At 39.0% G+C, this 16259-nt stretch overlaps 2 protein-coding genes across 7 annotated transcripts in view; one reads left to right on the forward strand and one right to left on the reverse strand.

Annotated features, from left to right (window-relative positions):
- Positions 1-14861, reverse strand: part of TRIM32 (tripartite motif containing 32) — a 102599-nt gene extending 87738 nt beyond the window's left edge. For both annotated transcript variants that reach the window (XM_054659018.1, XM_054659017.1), the window contains exon 1: positions 14765-14861. The gene's annotated coding sequence lies outside the window, so the exon portion shown is untranslated. The remainder of the gene's footprint in view (positions 1-14764) is intronic.
- Positions 1-16259, forward strand: part of ASTN2 (astrotactin 2) — a 980365-nt gene that overhangs the window by 793286 nt on the left and 170820 nt on the right. The gene's annotated exons all lie outside the window — the stretch shown is intronic.

The raw sequence follows: 16259 nt of genomic DNA on the forward strand, positions 1-16259 counted from the left end.
CAGAGATTCTGGTATGTTGTGTCCTGTTCTCATTAGTTTCAAAGAACATCTTTATTTCTGCTTTCATTTCGTTATGTACCCAGTAGTCATTCAGGAGCAGGTTGTTCAGTTTCCATGTAGTTGAGCGGTTTTGAGTGAGTTTCTTAGTCCTGAGTTCTAGTTTGATTGCACTGTGTTCTGAGAGACAGTTTGTTATAATTTCTTTCTTTTACATTTGCTGAGGAGTGCTTTTCTTCCCACTGTGTGATCAATTTTGGAATAACTGCGATGTGGTGCTGAGAAGAATGTATATTCTGTTGATTGGGGTGGATAGTTCTGTAGATGTCTATTAGGTCCCCTTGGTGCAGAGCTGAGTTCAATTCCTGGATATCCTTGTTAACTTTCTGCCTCATTGATCTATCTAATGTTGACAGTGGGGTGTTAAAGTCTCCCATTATTATTGTGTGGGAGTCTAAGTCTCTTTGTAAGTCTCTAAGGACTTGCTTTATGAATCTGGGTGCTCCTATATTGGGTGCATATATATTTAGGATAGTTAGCTCGAAGAAGGTATCTTCTATTTCTAGTCTGCTGCAAAGGCTCTGTTTTGTTTCCATTAGAAACGGATGTTGAATTTTCTGTGTCTATTAAAATGATTGTATAGTTTATCTCTCTAAATTTGTTAATATGATAAGTCACATTGATAGATTTTCATATTATAAAACAAACTACTATGTGAGATTTATCCCAGGAATGTGTAGGGTTTTTTTATCTGTTTGTTTTAATTAGGATCATTCTGGTCTCACAAAATGAATTATAAAATATTTTCTCCTTTTCAGTTTTCTGAAGTGTACCTGTCTTCTCAGAGAATCACTGTGGTTAAAATTGATAGTATTTTTTTCTTAATCATTTTTTAGAATTCACCAGTGAAGGCATCTGGGCTTAGACCTTTTCTTGCAAGAAGGTTTTTAACTACTAATTTAGTTATTTAATAGATATAGATTTACTTAGATTATCTGTTTCTTCTTGAGTGATCTTTGGCAGCTTGTGTGTTTTAAGGAACTTGTTCATTCCATGTAAATTATCAAATTTATTGGAAAAAGTTGTTTATGACATTCCGTTACTATTCTTTTGAAATCTGTTGAGATTATAGTGATATTAGTCTCATCTTGATATTGGTAATGTGTGTCTCCTCTGTTTTTTTTCTAGATCAGTTTGGCTAGATAGCTATGACATTTATTTGTATTTTCAAAGAATCAACTTTCGGTTTTATCTGTTTTTGCTTATTGTTTCCTATTTCATTGATTTATCCTCTAATTTTTATTATAATTTTCTTTGTTTGGCTTACTTTGAGTTTGGTTTTCTCCGCATTTTAATTTTTGAAATGGTAGCTGAGGCTATTGATTTGAGACCTTTCTTGTAATGTAGTCATTCCCTCTTAACTACTGCTTTAGTAGTATCTCAAAGATTGTGTTATGTTGCGTTTTCATTTTCATTCAGTTCAAAGTATTTCCAATTTCACTTTTGTTTTCTTCTTTGAATTATGAGTTATTTAGAGGCATGCCACTTCATTTTCAAATATTTGGAAATTTTTTCAGAAATTTTTGTTGTTGATTTTTGATTCGGCTACAGTCAGAAAATATGTTTTTATGACTTTAAACATTTTAAATTTATTGAGACTAGTTTTTGGTCTAGATGGTCTATTGCTGTATTCAGTGTTCACTTTAAAATAATGTGTATCCACTTATTTATGGGTATTTTATAAATGCCTGTTAGATAAAATCGGTTAATTATGTTATTCAATTCTTCTGGAGCCTTTCTGATTTTCTGTCTTCTTGTATCAATATTTGAGGGAGGGGTATTAAAACCTCTGATTATGGACTTATTTCTTCTGCAGTTTTATCATGTTTTATTTTATATATTTTGAAGTTATTGTTATTTAAGTTCATAAACATTTAGAATTTTCATATTCTCTTGATGAATGGATCCCTTTATATTGTGAAATGACCTTGCATATTTCTGTTACATTCTGTTCTGAAATCTACTTTGTCTAAGTACTCCAGCTTTCTTTTGATTAGTGTTAAAGTCTATCATTTCCTATTACTTTACTTTTTTTTTGTTTTTTGAGACAGAATTTCGCTTTTGTCGTCTAGGCTGGAGCGCAATGGCACAGTCTCGGCCAACGCAACCTCTGCCTCCTGGATTCAAGCGATTCTCCTGCCTTAGCCTCCTGAGTAGCTGAGATTACAGGCACCCGCCACCACACCCAGCTAATTTTTGTATTTTTAGTAGAGATGGGGTTTCGCCATGTTGGCCAGGCTGATCTCAAACTCCGGACCTCTGGTGATCCACCTGCCTCAGCCTCACAAAGTGCTGGGATTACAGGTGTGAGCCACCGTCCGCAGCCATCACTTTACTTTTATACTATCATTGCTTTATATTAAAAGTGTGTTTCTGGAAGATAGTATATAGTTGGATCTTATTTTTTAATCCAAGCTGGCATTATTAACTTTGGGGTGTTTAGACCATAAAGTTGGGGTGTTTAGACCATTTATATTTAATGTGATATTTGTTTGTTTCTTTGTTAACTTATTTATTTTAGAGTCCATGACCTGCTTAATAATGTGATATTTGTATGTTTAGGTTTAAGGTTATCATCTTTCTTTTTTTAAATATTATCCCTTCTTTTATTTCTCTTCTTTTTCTATCTTCTTTTGGATAGTTTTTATGATTCCATTATATCTCCTTTGTTGACTTTATTAGCAATAACTCTTTTTAAAAAAAATTTAGTGTTTGCTTCAGGGTTTACAGCATGAATATCTAACATATCACAGTTACCTTCAAGTGATATAATACTATTTCAAGTATAGCATAGGAATCTTATAATAGTATACTGTTCTTCCTCTCTTCCAAGCCTTATGCAGTTTTTGTCATATGTGTTATTCACATATATGTTAAAAATTCCACAATTTATCTTTATTGTTTTTTCTTAATTATTTTTTAGGTACTTAAGTAATAGCATAAATGATTTTATATATTTACCCATGTAGATACTAACTTTGGTACTCTTCATTTCTTTGAGTATCATTCATGTTTTCATCTAGTGTCATTTTCTTTCAGCCTAAAGGATGTCTTTTACTATTTCTTATATTTTGTCAGTTAGTGATGCATGCTTTCTGATTTTGTTTTTGTAAGATATTATTGCTGTGCATGAAATTTTAAATTGACAGATTTTTATCCTAGTAATTAAATATGTTACACTTTGGTCTTCTTGTTTGCATTGCTTCAAATTATAAATCTGCCATCATTCCTATCTTTGTTCATATATATATATATATATATATATATATATATATATATACACCCATATATATAATTCATGTATATATGTGTGTGTATATATATATATATAGAGAGAGAGAGAGAGAGAGAGATCCTTTTTTCTGACTGATTCTAAGCTTTTCTCTTTATTAGCCATTTATTTCTTGTGTTTGGGGTTTGTTGAGCTTCTTGGATCTGTGGATTTATGGTTTCATTAAATTTGGAAAATTTTTGGACATTATTTTGTCAATTTAAAAAATCTCCCTCCATTTTTCTTTTCCTCCAACAACATGTATATTCAGTCACTTTAAGTTGTTACTCATCTCAGTGATGCTTTTTTCATTTTCAAAAATTATTTGTTATCTCTGTATTCCATTTTGGATAGTTTCTAGTGCATGTCTTCAATGCCTTCTGTGAAGTGCAATTTATTGTTCATCCCATCCAGCATTATTTTTCATCTTGGACATTGTAATTTTCACCTTTGGAAGTCCAATTTGAGTCTTGTTAATATATTCTATTTCTTAATTTTTTTTACATATGGGATATAGTTACAGTAACTTTTAATGTTCTTGTTTGCTAATCCTGACAACTGGATCAGTTCTGGGTCAGTTTAAATTGATTGATATTTTTTCTTCTCATTATGGGTTGCCTTTTCCTGCCTCTTTGCATGCCAGGTAATTTTGTATTAGATGCCAGACATTGCGATTCTTGCCTTGTTTGAAGCTGGATATTTTGTATTACTAAAAATATTTTTGAACTCTTTTGTTCAAAATATTTTGTTCAAACTCTTTTGTTCAAACTCTTTTGTTCAGAATATTTTGTTCAAACTCTTTTGTTCAAAAGAGTTCAAAAACATTTTGAACTCTTTTGCACGGAGAAACAATTTGATTCCTTTAGATCTTGCTTTTAAGATTTGTTAGATGGAACTGAAGCAGTGTTTAGTCTAGGGCTAATTATTGTCTACTACTAAGGGAGGACCCTTCTGTGTGCTCTACCAAGTTGCCCATAAATTTTGAGGTTTTACAGTATGGCTGGTAGAGACAGGCACTATTACTGGCCCTTGTATGAGCCTCAGGCATTGTTCTCACTAATCCCTTTGTTTTGGGAGATTTCTCATGTAGATACATCAATCAGTACTCTGATGAATGTTGACAGGAACTCCTCCACAGATTGCTTCAATTTTTCCTCTATGCAGCTCTCTCCTCTCCATTACTCTATCTTACGAAGTGTAATCACTTTGGTTTCCCTGGTCTCAGAACTCTGTCTGGGCAATTCAGGGAATCTGTCAGGCATTTCCTCTCCCTGAACAGTGGCTTGAAAACTCTCTAAAGGCAAGGAGAAATTTTAGGGCTCACATAATTTGTTTTCCATCTTTCAGGATCTCTGTACTTTGTTGCCTAATTTCCAGTTGTTGACAAGCTTGTTTTATGTTTTTTTGTTTGTTTGTTTGAGACGGAGTCTCGCTCTGTCGCCCAGGCTGGCATGCAGTGGTGCTGTCTTGGCTCACTGCAACCTCCATCTCCCAGGTTCAAGCGATTCTCCTGCCTCAGCCTCCCGAGTAGCTGGGACTACAGGTGCGTGCCACCATGCCTGGCTATTTTTTTGTATTTTAAATAGAGACGGGGCTTCACCGTGTTAGCCAGGATGGTCTCGATCTCCTGACCTCGTGACCCACCTGCTTCAGCGTGTGTGTGTGTGTGTGTTAATTTCTTAATGGTGTGGGCAGTAGGGCAAACAAATCCAGTCCTTGTTATTCCATTTAATCCAGAAATAGAAATCCAAGATTCTTCTTTATTTTCCAGGAAACAGTGCTCTAATCCAAGAGTTACTTTTTAAAATTGAGGTAAAATTTGTTTATTTTTGGTTATCTGGCCTAGGGTCACTTTACACAGATCTAGGCCCTTCTTCCTGTAGCCATTCAGAAGATTGAAGACAGTGACATCCATGCTTCTGTCTTTACAGGGATTTTTTAACCTTTGTTTTAGGACTTGACTTTCATTCTCCACATTATCCAATTCCTGACTTTGTGGGTGGGCAGTTGTTTTTAAAGATACAAGATGATGAATCTTGTATCCTTATATGTTGGGGTTTCCCCACAGTGCCTGTCATACATGGATGTTCAGTTCACTGAACTGAATTGCATATGGATAGACATAATCATGTCTTAACTTTTCGACTCTGCATTAACTCCTTGAGCACTGTATAGTTTTATGGGGTCTTCTGTAGTCTTACAACCTAGCTGAGTACATGGTAAGCCTTCTAAAAATGTGTCATGACCAGTTGATGCTGTAGATGATTGGGAGGGTACATCTGAAACATTCACCTCATCTGTTTGCTTCTGTGTCACCTTTATCATGTCTAAACCCTCTGGAAAATGAACTTGGCTTAAATTGAAATTTCTCAGTTCACTCAGTTGAGTTTTATCTTTGAGGATATAAGCCTAATGAAAAAATATGGACTTGGGAAAACCTGGCTTCTGGTTTTATTTTTCACCACTTCTCAGTGAGAGAGATCTAGGGGTAGTCAACATCTTTTCTAGGGTTCAGTTTCCTTTTCTGTGGAATGGGAAAAACAACACCTTTTTCACAAGCTATTTTTAAGAGTTAATTCCAGCACAGTTCTTGAGACACAGTAGGTACTAATACTTTCTTGTTGTTTCCTATTTCCATGAATTTAAAAAAAAAAAATTAAAGGGAGGAATAAATGTTAGGAAGAAAACAAAATAAGGTTTAAGACTTGTTTTGGTTAGACAGTTAGGATTACTCACACATTTGGTCAGGTGAGGCCAGAATAGGGAAACATAGGCTTTATCCTTTGATCTCTCTGAATTTTTGCTGGCAGCCAAGTCCAGTGCTGGAATTATTTATTTATCCACGAGCTCATGCATGCATGTGCACAGGCATAGGTGCTTACACAGATCTCTCTCTCTCTCTTTCTCCCATGTGCACACATGAACACAAACACACACATACACACACACTTTATGGCTGCCATCTGTTTCACACCCTTCTGAACTAACTTTTGAAATGCTCACTCTCCCTCCCTGTCTCCTACCCCTGCCCCCACCTCTAGGTTTGGCGCCCTCTTTGTCTCCTTCAGAGAAGCCATCGCTCGGTCAGTTCCGGGACGCTGTTAGGAAAGCCAAGCATAAGTAGTCTCCTGTTCCAGTTGTTTTGAGCAGAAATGGGGCTTGTTGTGGGGGGTGGCTGAATTCCCCGCACGCTAATCTGTCATCAGTATTAAAAACAGACGTCTGGTTCTCCCTCATGGCCTCATCAGAACAATTGGCATGGGTTTCAGCCTCTTGGGCAGGGTAGATGTGGGAGTAAGAAGCTGGGCCGAGGCACAAGCAGATTTAATAAATCCAAATCTCCTGTTTGACCTACGAAGAAAAAGGCTCAGAGGAGACAGACTTGTCCAGAGCTTACACACATGGTGAGTTACTGGTACAGCCAGAGCTAGAACTAGGGCTCTGGTTTCTTTCCTATCTACTCCCACACCCTCATCTACTACATTCAAAGATTTTTCACTAGTTCATATTACCTCCAGTGTAGTTTGCTCTTGTTGAGAATAGACCTAGAGGCAGATGGAAATAAAGAGATATAGGACACTTGTGTGGCTTGACAGAATGGAGTATCTAGCCACTGACAGCAACTAGTGAGCAACTAGTGAGCTCTGATCTTGTAAAGGGGATTGTAGCCCATCAGGCTTCCCACTTCTTTGTCTGATAAACTAGCTTCTGTGAATCCCTAAAGTTCCAAGTAGAAGAACCTTAAGCATTGAACCCGCCACCCTCAGTGTAAGGATCAGAAGAGTGAGGACAAGAAGGGATAGGTCACACCTAGCATCATAATCTCCTGTTTTTCTGTCTGGTGATATTCTCACCACACTCCCATGCATTTTCTTTGGTCATCTTCTGCTCTCCTGCTGGATTTTTTTTTTAACTTTAAAAAAATCAGAAACTTCTCTTTTTCTTCATGGGATTCTCAGCTTCAGCTTGTTTAGTTCAGGGCTGGAAGGCCATCTGGCTCTGTTGGCACTCACAGAGGCAGCAGGCCCTATCCACTAGCCCCGGCACCTCCTCATACAAGGCAGCAACATCTGGAGCTGGTCAGTGCCCCTTTTCTGCCCTGGCATCTGGGAGCCTACTGGGCCTCTCCCCCCCGATCAGTATCACGCTTGCCTCCTGCCAACTCTCAACTCTTGTCTCTGTTTCTTTCTTCCTATATCCTTTCCTGATTACTTCCTTTCCTCTCTCCTTCCTTCTTTTCTTCTTTTTCTACCTTTATGTGTGTCAGCTTCCCTTGGTGGCTCTCGCTCTCTCTCTCTCTCTCTTCTTTTTATTCCATGTCACTCTGTGCCCATGTCTCAGCTGACCTTTGCTTGTCTTTGTCTCTCTAAGCTGGCTCTGATATGAGCTGCTGATTTAGGCTTACATCCAGGTAAAGGAGAATGTCCAGAGGCCATCTGTATCCACTCTCAGTTCCCCTGTTCTTTCTCTGTCCCTGTTATCATTAAGGATAATCTACAACTGAAAAGACACTCCTCATCCCAACACACACACCATCCCATCTCAGACCTTAGACTGAAAATTTTCTCTAGTAAAAGGGAGCAGTTATGGAGGTGAATTTGTATGAGGAATAACTCAAGGTGAAGGACAGCAAGGTCTCTTTTCTCCAGTAGCTGAGAGGATGGTGGCAGCAGTGGCTGTGATGGAGCACTTACATTGTAGATATTTATGAAATCTTGTGGAATTTACTCTTAGTTCCTCATGCAGTGTGGGCCATGGCTGAACCATGCTGTTCATCTGAGAAACTAGAGGGGACCTCACCCGCCTGCTCTCTGCTTACTCCGGGTCAGCCTGAGAGAGGTGATGTCATTGGAAACTAGGCTTTACTCCCTCAGCTAGAATTGGGGGGTGGGGGCGAGGGGAATATGTTTTACAGGGTGAGGTATAAACCCACATGATTGCAAACATCTGGAACTGATATTAGGGGCTCAGAAAATATTTCTGTCACTCCAGCTGCTTTCTGGGTGAAAGGTTTCTAAAGTCAAAGACTTCCAAAGGGAAAAGGTACTTGGAGAGTCTTTATCCTGTTCATTCCCCCATGCCACCCAGCCTGCCTTCTATATCACAAAGTTCTTTACAGCTCACAAAGCACACTCATTCATTTCATGAATATGTGGGGAGCTGTTACTATGGTCTATGTCCTGGGTATGGAATGGTAATTCCATTCCCTGGGTATGCCATACAGGCATAATTCCTGCCCTCATGGAACTTGTAGTCAACAAGGAGAGTGGTACAATTTAGCAAGAAATTGCTGGGATAGTATGGTGGGTGCTGAGGTAACTCAGATGCTGTAGGGGCATGGCAGAGAGATTTGAAATTCAGTCCATTGGGGATAATAAAGGCTGCTCAGAGGAAGTGGGAAATTGTTTGAGAGTCTGGTTCCAGTAATTAATTATATGGATCAACCTCTCATACACAAGACTATCAACCCCTCACCTGGAGATCACTCCCAAGCTGATCTTTCTCCCTCCCTGTCACCATCTGTTGCCATTCTTGTCTAACGGGAAGTAGCAGCTTCCCGTTAGAGATGCCAAGAGAAGAAAATCTGTATTTCTGTCTTCACTCACCAGAATCTCCTTCCAGGCCAGGCAAGAATTATGCTAGGTTGGTACCTACCTTTCATCCAGAGAGTTTGCCCAGACTAAATCTATACTACCTTGTGTCTATGACATTGTTATTCCCCAAAAGGGGAAGTCAAGCTGAATCCAACCTTCATCCTCTTGCCTCAACTGAAACTGGTTCTTTAAATATTTTAAGTTCCTGGTTTGCAGCTTTCTCTTCATCTGGGTTCTTGCCATCACAATAGGTAAGGTCAGGGTTTTTGTGGATTTTCTGTCCAACAATCCAGTCTCTCACTTCTTTGATCTGCTCATCTCCAGTGACCATTTCTCCATTCTGCCTCAGCCACCCACTCCTGGGCCACACTGTAGACTTTGTCCTCACATGATATTGTTCCATAAAAAGCCATAAGTTCTAACATCCTACTCTTTGACCATGATCTTTTATACTGTCAGTTTATAGATCTCCCACTCCAGCCGTGCCTTTTAACTCATTAGGACTTTCTCTTGCTTGGTAGCATTCCTTTTCCTCCATCTATCAGTTCCAACTTTTCTATCTATGGTAGAGTCCATGGTTCATATTTCAATCACTGCTTGTATCAGCCTCTCGATCTCCCTTGCCTTTCGGTCTTTTAATTTCCCTGCTTGGTCAAACACCTGCACTGGATGCATGCAACTCTCCATCTTCTGTGATGGTACAGTCACGCAGCTACAGAAAAACACAGTTTTGAATATTGTCATCAAAGTATCATCAGTCATCAGTGTTAACTGGACTCTTCATGCTTCCATTCAATTTTACTAGGTTTCTCCTGTCAACTTATATTCTTCTTCATCATTCTTTGAGATGGAGCTCTCGCTCTGTCACCCAGGCTGGAGTGCACTGGTGTGATCTCGGCTTACTGTAACCTCTGCCTCCCTGGCTCAAGCAATCTTTCTGCCTCAGCCTTCTGAGTAGCTGGGACTATAGATGCATGCCACCATGCCCAGCTCATTTTTTGTATTTTTGGTAGAGACAGGGATTCATCATGTTGCCCAGGCTGGTCTCGAACTCCTGAGCTCAAGTAATCTGCCTGCCTTGGCCTCCCAAAGTGCTGGGATTACAATTGTGAGCCACCACACTCAGCCTTCATCATTCTTAAACCCATAATACCCTATTTTCCCTTTATTCATTAAGAACAATGATGGAGTAGTATAATTTTTCTCCAAACAATTTAACATTTTTCATGCATACTCTCCCCATTTCCTCCTGATATAATATAGGAGATGTCCTCCTTTCTTTCTAAAGTTAATCTTTTCATTGCAGTATTTCTTATGCCTTCTTAAATTATTAGGAATCTACATATAATCTCTCTCCTTATATCCTATATTTTATATCTCTCCTTCTCTAGTAGATTATTTACATCATTTATATGCTTATAAATTTTTCTTCTTAGAACAAAGACACAAACAAAACATTGCATCTTCCAGCATCAAAATGATCTCTTTCCTTTTCTTTATAAACACACCTTTGAAAGTATAGCCTACAATGGTTCACTTCATCTTTTCATTCCTCGGCTTACTCCCCTCTGTCTTCTGCTACCACCAAGTTACTAAAACATTTTTCTCCATGAACATTTGTGAACTCTATGTCATTAAATCCAGTGACATTTTTGGGTCATAAACTTACTTCATATCTCTATGCATTCTACAGGGTCTGAAACATTTGCTGTCCTTGGTTTCTTCAGTACTATACCTTCCTGGTTTGGTATCTAACTCTCTAACACCAACTTAGCCTCTCTTGCAGGGTCCCTTTATCTGTTCTTTATCTTGAAGCTCCTTATGGCTTGGTCCTGTATAATCTTTTCTCAATTTAATCTCTCTCTGGGTTACCACATCTAGTCCAATCATAACAATCAATGTAGTCATTGCTTTTACATTTGGGTCTCCACCTCATTCTTCGGAACCCCCTAATTATATTCAACTGACTATAAGCATCTGTAATTCGATACCTCACAAGCAATTCAAACTCAACACATTCAAAACTGGATTTGCTATCATCTCCCTACAAGTTTGCTCCTTTCCAATTGTTCATTTACTCTATATAGCTGGTGCCTCTATAAACTAAGTTTCTTAAAGCAGTTATCTTTAACTCTTTTCTCTTGTTCACCTTCATGTTCAATTTATAACCAAGCTATTTTGCTTTGATCCCCATTATCTCTCAAATTGGGTCCTTTCTTTTTATTTCTGTTGCCTAATCTAAGCCACTCAACATCTTCTGTGATCATCTTTTAAATAGTCCTCACATTAGCCACTTTTCCCTCCCTTTCAATTCTCAACTCTAAAGCCAAAGTTACCTGTTAAAATATACATTTGATCATATCTAGCACAGTAGCTGGCATACCATGGGCACTCAATAAATATTTGATGAATAGGTATCTTATTTATAACTATGATTCTTCTAATTTAAACCTTTTAAGAACTTTCATAACTCTTCTAACTTCCAGATGAAAACTTTTTGACACATCGTACAAGGTTTGAATAATTGCACTTACCTACTTCTTCTCTCTACTATTGATGCTACAGATTTTCTTTCCCACTTGGGTCTGTACACTCAGGTCTCAGTTTAAATGTCACTTATCTGAATCCTTAGATTAGATTTGGCCCTCTTGTTGACTACATGAACTTTTAGCATTCTATACTATTCCTAGCTTGGTAGCACTTATTACAATTCTCAATATATTTTGGTTGGTGAAGGCAGGAATGTAGCATTTGCCTTTCTCACTAAAATATTAGCTTCTCCGAAGTGTTGTTATGTTTATCTTTTTTTTAATCACCCTATCCCCAGTGCCTAGTACATTGCCAGGCACATAGTAAGCACTCAATAAATACCTGAAGTGTGAACAGGCAGTAGTGAAATGAAGTGAAGATTGAGGGGCGGGTGGGATGGAAAGCGGTTCAGGTAGAGGAAACAGCACGCACAGTGGCCTTAAGGAATAAAAGGACAGTGGGGCTGGAGTTTAAATTCTGAGTATGGAATTTAAAAAGAAGGGAGTATAGGAGGGGTGAAATTATAGAGTGATTTAAGTCATGGTAAAGAGTAAAAGTTTTATCACCGTGGCTGCTCTATGAAGTATGGATTGAAGGACCTTCAAATCCATTATCTTATTTTATCTACAAATTAGTCCTTCCAAGTAAGAGGACAATATTATCTACATCTACAGACGAGGGAGTTGAGGATAAGTCTTGTGAAGTTGATAGTTGAAGGTCAAACTTCTTATAAGTGTGGAGTCAAGAATTGAATTTACATCTTCTGACCATTTAATCTACACTTCTCTATTGCTCACTGCCAGTGTAATGACAGCCAGAGGCAAGAAGCCCATGGATTGGGGGATCAGAAAGAATGGCTGAGTAGTCTTTTTCTTTTTCTTTCTTTCTTTCTTTTTTTTTTTTTTTTTTTTTTTTTTGAGACAGGGTCTCACTCTGTTGCCCAGGCTGGAGTGCAGGGGCCCAATCACACCTCGCTGTAGCCTCTATCTCCCGGGCTCAGTCAGTCCTTCCACCCCAGCCTCCCAAGTAGCTGGGACTACAAGCATGCATCACCACTCTTGGCTAGCTTTTGTATTTTTTTGTAGAGATGGGCTTTTGTCATGTTGCCCAGGCTGGTCCCAAACTCCCGGACTCAAGTGATCCACCCACCTTGACCTCCCAAAGTACTGAGATTACAGGCATTAGCCACCATGCCTGACCAGAGTAATCTTTAATATAGAAGTTCATTGCTCTGAGAAATTATTCTGTGTGGCATCAAGGTGTGGACTAGGAGATCCAGGCTATAGGACTAGGGTTTAGTTTCTGTTGTCCACTTGGAGGGATGGCTGACCTTGGTCTGAACACAGCCATTAAATAGTTAGCCTGAGGGTGAAGAGAGAAAATAAGAAAAGGGGTACAGTTGTAAAGTCCCTTCCTCCTCCATCTGACATGGGGAGGTGGAAGGGAGGTAAAATTCCCCTCTCAGACATTATTGATGAACTTTGAAAAATATAGGTTAATTACTTCATTTTGTCTCAAATCTGTCCTTGTTTTTCTCCCCACTAGGGGCACCTTGTGTATTTCCACTATGACTTCCTCACCAGGCTGTCCTGCCTCTTATCTTGCCCCTATATTCAATCTTCCTTATGCTGCCAGTCATATCTGTCCATACCAGTGTTTCTCAAAACACATTTTCCATATGTGAATTGCCTCAGGGAAAAATATCAGAACTAAACGCAGGTGCTTCTCAGAATTGTTGTGAGCAACAGATGAAATGATATATGTTGTCTGTAAGATGCCTGGGGCATGTAGATGATAGCCAGTAATCATTCATCCCCTTTACTTTCTCCTTACCTTCCTTTTGAAAATGAACACAGTTACAATACTCTCGCTTATCTGAAATATTGGCTTTAACTTAGAGATAGCAAACCAGTGGCTACATAATGTTTTTAAATATTTGAATAAGTGGCTATCAGTTGAAATCTGGATGCTTTTTATGTGAAAATCTGGATTCCTGGCTTCTGCTGGAAAATAGTGAGTTCTGGCAACTTTAGACTCACACCCTCACGTGACAGCAGTAGGCAGGAGAGTTGACTAGCAGCTTTCCACTTTAGAGAATGCATGGAAACTCTAGGTCGTCTTAATCCCCTCTTTTAGATTTTCTGACATCCAACCCACTACATTAACTTATATTATCTGCTTTGCTCTGAAGGTATTTGAATGTGTCATCTTTAATTTAGACCAGGGACAGAGGATAGCTTCTCTTGAGAATGTCACCATGCCTTGGAATATTTTCCCCTGCCATTTGCCATTATTTAGACAGTGGTATTTGATCTGACTGTTCAATAACAGAAATGCCTCATAAAAATAGCTTCCGTTTTTAAACGTTCATGTGTGCCCCACAAGACTCCTAGCTCTGTGAAGGTATCTTCACCTCTGTGAAGGTTCATCTAAGATACCTAGTTCAACTGTATGAATTATCCATCCTCTCCTAGCATAAAGTCTGGTTTAAAGTAGAAGTCTAATGAGTAATCATTAAATGAGAGCACTGAATGAATAAAGTAGAGATGCCATGTTAAGCTCATTTAATTCTCACAATAATTCTATGATGAAGTTACTCTTGTTATTGTCTCTTTACAGAAGTAAAAACTGAGACTCAGAAGTAGTCCACTCAGTCACAGGCATCTAGAATCCTAAAAATATGAGGTTGGTTCAAAAGCAATTGTGGATTTTGCTATTACTTTACTTTCAATGGCAAAAACCACAATTAATTTTGCACCAACCTCATATCCTATCTAGAAGATACTTACAGATCAGTTAAGCCAACCCCCTCTTTTCACAGATGAAGCAACTGAATCCCAGTGGTGAAGGAACTTCCCCTGAGTCTCCTGGCAAGTTATGGCTGACACATACATAGGGTCTTCTGGGTTTCAGCCCAGTATTTTACCCCATACCACCTGCCTTCAGGAGTATCCAGACTTGGATTTATTTACCAATTCCATTCTCAGACTTCATAAACTTCCTTTTAACTTCCCTTTTCCTGAGTCATTCTGTCCTACCTCCCAAAGGAGAGATTTTGGGTACTTCCCTGGAGCCATCTGAGATGAGATCAAGGAGCTGTGCTCACATGACCCCAACCTCCCCAGGGAGAACTCAATTACCCTGTTCTGATCCAGCCTCACCTACCCCAGTGGGAAAAGGTGAGGGTGGAGTTCCCTGGAAAGAGAGAATTTGGTTATTAACCAACAATGAAGGCAAGATTGTAAGAGAACAATTATGAGCCCTGTTATAATTGCCCTTTAATCTATAATTGCCAGGTTTGTCTCCAGCTCACCTTTGGAGTCTGTTGACCCATTAAAAAGCCTCAGGCACAGCTGACATCAACGATGTAGGAGAGCTTTTCAGCACATCAGAGTTCCCTGGGAATACTCACTCCAAGATTCCAAAGGCTTCTTAGAATCACAGAAAATCTGGAACTCTAGTGAACACAGCCCTCTACCCAATGTAGAGATCACAGGTAGCCACCTACCCAATATCCCCTACCCACCCCTCACCTCTCACTCACATTATACAGATGAGAAATAAGACTTAGAGAAGAAAAGTGACTTGACTGAAGTCATTCAAAGTTCATGAATATAATTCTGTAGCTCCTGGGACGTATTAATAGATCAAGGCCAGGCATGGTGGTTCACGCCTATAATCCCAGCACTTTGGGAGGCCGAGGTGGGCTAATCATGAGGTCAGGAGATCAAGACCATCCTGAACAACATGGTGAAAGCCCGTCTCTACTAAATACAAAAAATTAGCCGGGCATGGTGGCACACTACTTGGGAGGCTGAAGCAGGGGAATCCCTTGAACCTGGGAGGTGGAGATTGAAGCGAGCCAAGATCGCACCACTGCACTCCAGCCTGGCGACAAGAGTGAAACTCTTATCTCCAAAAAAAAAAAAGACAAACAAACAAAAATAGATCAAAAGTCATGGAATATTTTGTATCTTCAGCATTGACCATTCAAGTGTCAAAGAGTTGGATCACAATGCCTATGGCTTTGGGTTCACTCACTGCCCTGATCCTGAGTTCTGGGGAGAATTACCTCTGGAAAGGGTACCAATTTCAAAGGCCAGAAGAAGATGGAAGCCATACATTCTAGTAGGCAAGAAAATACATTTTTTAAAAATACAACCATCCTTGAGAGATAATCCCCTTATATTTGGAGAGGAGAACAATATAACCCAAACTCTTTCCCTTCTTGAGTTGACTTTTAGGAAGCTGATGACTAACTTGACACGTGAGAGCAGTAACAACACTAGCCTACTTTCTCATTGTTAGACACACCAAGCTTGTTACTTCACATCTACCTCCCTCTGCTTTGAATTTTCCACCCTTTCCTCTAGTGATTCCCTTAACTGGAATTGTTAACTCCTTTATGGGAGTTAATGGGATTAAGCACGTGAGTCTTAATCCCATTTTCATCTGCACAGAAAGCCTTTCCTGACTACCTAAATATCAGGTTTCTTCTCTGTCATTTTCTGTCACATCCCTCAGTATTACTACCCTTATGTCATTCAGCATTTGTTGAAATTATCTCATTTATTTATATATTAGCTCATTTACTTTTGATTTGCCTGCCCTTTAAAAGACAGCTTTATTGAGGTATAATTGATATATAAAAATTGCATACATTTAATATATAGATACTGATGACTTTGGACATGTGCGTGTATCCGTGATGTCATCACCACAAGCAAGATACAAACATACCCATCGCCTCCAATAATTTTATTTTGTCCATTTATGTGTGTGTGTGTGTACATGTATGTGTTTGGTAA

This window comes from Pan troglodytes, chromosome 11, assembly GCF_028858775.2.
Source record: "Pan troglodytes isolate AG18354 chromosome 11, NHGRI_mPanTro3-v2.0_pri, whole genome shotgun sequence".
Lineage (NCBI taxonomy): Eukaryota > Metazoa > Chordata > Mammalia > Primates > Hominidae > Pan > Pan troglodytes.